Raw genomic sequence first — 6,000 nt, 5'->3', positions numbered from 1 at the left:
TTGCACCCAAGGTGATATTAGTCAGCTTGAAAGGGTTGTTCACAAAGAAATATAATACTTTTGATATTATGAGCTCATTGATGAAATTTCGTATTGAATCCCAGATCTAGTGCATACTAGGGGGAGACGAAATTAGTACATACACCCAATCACCCTTCACTGGAAGTTGAAGAACTTTAGGGGAAAGTTCTCAAGGAAAAACTATTGGGTATCCATTATATTCTTTCCATAATTAGGTCCAGGTGGACCCAAGGATGGGAGGTAGACACAAGGATGGTGGGTGGACCTACCCATGGTTTCATGCATGGTTTTTTCACACAGTTTTAGGTGTGATGATTTAGTCCAAAGTATTTTGTAGATCTGATCAAAGGAACTATAATTATGTTCCAATATAGGGTTAATGGATTAGGGCTTTATGAATGCTTTGCCATGTAAATCATGTATTGTAAAATTGAAAGGAATATAATGATTTTTTTTTCAATCTGATTTACCTGGTTTTGGGTTCCAACAGAAAATCTGTGTACATTTTTTGTCTCACCATTGTATATTTTTTGTTTTTTTTAAGAATTCATTTGCAGGTCATTTTTGTACAAGGTTAAAACCTTCACTTGGTATTAGAGTGGTTTTGGATTCAAGAATGCCTTTGTTACTGAGGGGTTTTTCTTGGGCATGTGGTAAACCCTATTATAGTGGGAGATCTATGGGTTCGATTCTTGTGGTGAAAGGAAATGGAAAACAATGGAAAGACAGTGATCGAGAAATTAAACAGTCATAGTTTTGAGTTGTGTAAGCTCAAGATAGAGGATGTTGGTATATAAATATCAATAATTGTGGTGGATCCAGGTACTAAACCAATGACAATATCAATAGAAGATTAGCCCAAGTTGGATCAAAAGGAAAAGAGAACAATATGATAGTGTTTCTGAGATTCAATAGTACTAAATTTTTTAGTTGAAGATAAAACAAAGGCTTTGTGGGATAAGTTAGGGAATTTGAATCAATCTAAGTCCGTGTCAAACAAATTGTTCCTATGGAAAAGGTGAATAACTTGAGGATGAGGGATGGAGACCCAGTTACAGAGCCTTTGAATGCCTTCAATACTCGAGTAAGTCAACTATTATATATTGATATTAAAGTTTCAAACTAAGATAAGTGCATCGGATTGTTGTGTTCTCTACCAGATTCATGGTACAGTTTGGATGTTGCCATAGGTAGCAACACAACTACCTTAAAATTTGATGAAATAGTATCAACCTTGTTGTCATAGGAGATGAGATGGAATGGAAAAAATGGAGAGCTATAATAGAGATTCCTTTTATGTAAGTGGATGGTCCCAAAAGGAAAATATAAATAAGTCCTCAAGTGGGAGATCTAAATCTAGAGGGAGATCTAAATATTCGAGAAAATTTGTAAAGGTATGTTGGAAATTTGGAAAAGAAGGACACTACAAAAAGGACTGTAGATCTAAAACTCTCAAGAAAATAAAGGTATCTAATGGTGCTCCTTCTACAGAGGTGAAAACCACCTCATATGAAGGTGGGGATGTGTACTTGGATTCTTCTTCAAGTACACATGTAGATCATGGCATGGTTGATTGACTCAGGGGCATCCTTTCATATGACTCCCCATAGGGAGTGGTTCCATCAATATGAGAAATATGATGGTGGTGATGTCTTCGTAAGTCATGAAAGTAAGACCAAAATCATAGGATGAGGAAAAGTCAAACTAAATCTAATAGGTGGAAAGATTAGAACACTTCCTGATGTTCTACACATTCTTCAATTGGATAGAAATCTAATTTCTATAAGCAAGATAGATGATGCAGGTGTGAAGACATTGTTAAAGAAAGATACCTATAAGATGGTTTGAAGAGAACTAGTATTGATGAGGGGATTTTATATCAAAACTCTTTATAAGCTTCTTGGAAATACTGATATTGATGGGTGCAATAGTCCTGCCATTCCTAAAATTGCAGGAGAAAATATTGTAGTCTCTAGTGAAAAGAATATGTTGTGGCATCAAACGTTGGGACATATTAAAGAGAAGGACCTTCAAATATTACATGGTAATGGTATGGTAGAAGGTATTTATAATTTCTCTCTGTATTTTTATTCTATGAACATTGTGTATACGGGAGGCATAACTGGGTGAGTTTTCCTTGTAGTGCTAAGCAGGCAGAAGGAATATTAGAGCTTGTGCATAGTGATGTGTTTGGACTTGTGTTGGTTTCATCACTATTTAAATATGTTTATTATGTCTCATTTATAGATGAATTATCAAGGAATACATGGATATAGTTACTAAGGAATAAATCTGAAGTCTTTAACAAGTTTAAAGAATTTAAGGTTCTAGTGGAACATCAGTTAAAAAAGAAGATTAAGGTGTTGAGGACAGATAATGGCGAAGAGTTCTATAAGAAGGAATTTGAAGATTTATGTAAGAAGTGTGGTATAGCACAACAAAAGACTACTCCATACACACCTCAGTAAAATGGAATTACAGAAAGAATGAACAAGATGTTGATGGAAAAATAAAGAAGCATGCTCAGTGGCACTGGATTAGGGTAGGAATTCTAGGCAGAAGCAATGGATACTGCATGCTACCTCTTTAATAGATCACCTTCATTATAATTGGAGGATAAAACTCCACATGCTTTATGGACTAGTAAGAAACCCTCTCTCTCGCATATCAATAATTTGGCTATGATGAATATGTACATGTTCCAAAGGAGAAAATAACCAAAGTTTAATAGTAAATATGAAAGGAGCATATTTATTAGGTATAAATATGGTTTAAAAAGTTACAAGATTGGGAATGCAGAAACAATGAAGGTTGTGTATAGTCGGCACGTGGTATTTAGAGAAGTGAAGGATGTCATGAAATAGGAAGTCCTACCAACAAAAAAGGAACCATAGAAGATAGATTTTTATCTAAAGAATGAAGGTTCATACTCCATAGAAGAACAACAATCGAAAGAAGAAGAACCACACACTTTGGTTTTAAGGAGATTGGTTTGGGAAAGAAGGCAACTAGAGAGGTATAGTCCATTTGATTTTTGTTCAAATTTTTCTTTATCTATTATTCATGATGATCCCAAACTGTTAGGGATGAAATGGATTCAGAGGATGGAAAAATATGGAAAATTTCCATGGTTAATGAAATGGCAACTTTGGACAAAAAGGAGGCTTGGGATCTGATAGAGTTGTCAGCTAGAAGAAAACCCATTGGAATAAAATGGGTGTTTAATAAGAAGAATAATGTAGAAGGAAAAGTGGAGAATACAAAGCTTGATTAGTAGCAAAAGGTTATTTCGAGATGCCAAGAATTGATTTTGGAGATATGTTTTCTCATGTTGCCAAGTTAGATTCTATTAGTCTGCTTTTATCTATTGCTGCTACTTTTTATTTTGAGGTACAATAGATGGATGTGAAGACATCATTCCTACATGGGGATATGGAAAAAGAGATCTACATGAAGTAGCTAGAAGGTTTTGCAATGAAGGATAAGAAATAATTTGTGTGCAAGTTAAACAAGTATCCTAATGGGTTTAAGCAATCACGAAGGATGTGGTATCAAAAAATTGATATATATAATATATATATGTATATATATATATATATATATATATATATATATATATATATATATATATATATATATATATATATATATATATATATATATATATATATATATATATACAGGGATTTGTCTTCATAAGGAGAATAGCAGATCATTGCGTGTATTATAAATTACTTGGTGATTATGTTGTTTATTTGGTCATATTGTATGTGGATGATATGTTGTTGATAAGAAATGATAGAGAAATTATCCAGGATGTGAAGACCCAATTGTCCTCTAAATTTGACATGAAGGATCTTGGTGTTGCAAACTTCATCTTGGGCATGGAAATTAAATGAGATTGGGAAAATAGGAATCTCCAGTTAAACCAGAGGAAGTATGTCGATACAATGCCGCAAAGGTTTAATATGCATGATAGTAAACTAATGAAGGTTCCTTTCTTTTAGGTTTAAAATTATTTGTAGAACAATGTCCATAGACATTGTAAGAGGAAGAGGACATGTCTTCAGATCCATATGTGAGTGTCTCTAGTAGTTTGATGTATGCAAAGGCTTATAAAAGACCATACATTGCACATGGAATGGGAGTAGTGAGAAGGTTTATCTCAAAACTAGGGAAGGAACATTGGATAACAATAAAGTGGGTTTTTAGATATTTGTGTGGAACTAGTGATAATGGCTTGTGGTACCAATGAAGAACAGGATTAGACAGTGTTGAACATGCATGACTTTGTTGATGCATACTAGGATAAATATTTGGATCAAAGAATATATAGGTGGGTATGTGTTCAACCTATTTGGATGAGTAGTCAGTTGGATGAGCAAGAGACAATTTGTAATGGCACTTTCGACTACAAAGGTTGAATACATGACAACCACTCATGCAAGAAAGGAAGCAATTTGGTTGTAGATATTTTTTTCAAGTATGGGATTGGTAAAATACAGTATAAGGATAGATTGTGACAACAAAGTGAAATTTTCTTGGAAAAGAACCTTGCTTATCATTCATAGACAGAGCATATTGATGTTGAGTACCACTTTGTAAGGGATATGGTTGAAGAAAAAAAGGAGTTGTTGGTAAAGGTGGACACTTTGAAGAATGTTGTAGATGCATTGACAAAGTCTGTGAGCACTGAGAAGTTTTATTGGTGTAGATAAATAATGGTTGTTGTGGCCCTTGACCAATAATTGTATACTCTTGTGGCCCCCTATGTGCAAAGAAAACAACAAGGGGGATAATATTGGGTATGTTTTATATTCTTTGCATGAATAGCTATAGTTGTTCTTATGTTTCACCGGGCATAATGAGGGGTCGCAGTTGGGGAAGCATGCCCCCCTACACAAGGTTCATGACAACACTTTGAAACACTTTTTTCATGTGGACCCAAGGATGGGGGGTGGTCCTAAGGATGATGGGTGGACCTACCCATGGTTTTTTGCATGATGATTTATCCCATGGTATTTTCTAGATATGGTCAATGGATTGTAGTTATGTTCTAATCTAAGGCTAATGGATTGGGTGTTTATGAATGAGTCAACATGTATATAATGTATTGTAACATTGAAAGGAATATAATGAAAAATAATTTTGGTTTTCCTAGTTTTGGGTTTCAGGAGAAAAATCTCAATGTATATTTTCAATTTTTTTTAAAAAATATTGTTTGCAGGTAATTTCTGTACAGGGTTAAAACCTTCAAAAGCACGACAATAGACATGAAATTATTTCCTTTCTCAATGATTTTCAAAGAAATCAATAGATAATGCAATAAAAAATTGATCACTTAGACACTTTCCTAACTATTAGGCCCCCATAAGACTAGTGTAGCCCCCATATTGTTATTGTTGAGCCCCATAGAATCCCACTATTTTTTTTGGTGACCCATAGGAACCCAACAGGTCACCTAATATGTAACTACTAGTAAACTTCTGGGGGGATACAGTATGTCCTCCTCCTCGTAGGTCGGGTCATAATAAGAGGGATTTGAACCTGGGTCTTTTGAGTTTCAACAATTTCACATTTCTCGGATTAACCAGTTGAGATACCCCCTCAGGACACCATAGAAGCCAACTATTGTTATTGTTATTCCCTTACATTATTATTTTTATGTAGGCCCTAGTTATATTTTGACCCCTTATACTCCTATATATTCCAAGGAGGATTTGTCATTTGAATCATCTAATAATTGTTCAATTATGTGATGTAAAAGGAGGTTTTCCCCTTAAATATGCTTATTTTCAAGTCATTAATCTATATTTTCTTTGTTTTATGACTTGGTTATGTAACATTTGGTATCAGAGATCTGTATCCTAGGGTTTCACTGCTTCAAACAAGACATCTTGAAATTTTCATTATAAATTTTTTTATTCAAGGATTCAATAGTTGAAATTTTGATCACATGGATTCAAAACTTTGATAAAA

This window comes from Pinus tabuliformis, chromosome 3_2 (assembly GCF_031772625.1).
Source record: "Pinus tabuliformis cultivar Carrire ecotype Pingquan chromosome 3_2, CPIR1, whole genome shotgun sequence".
NCBI lineage: Eukaryota > Viridiplantae > Streptophyta > Pinopsida > Pinales > Pinaceae > Pinus > Pinus tabuliformis.
Note: the sequence above shows the minus strand (reverse complement) of the source record.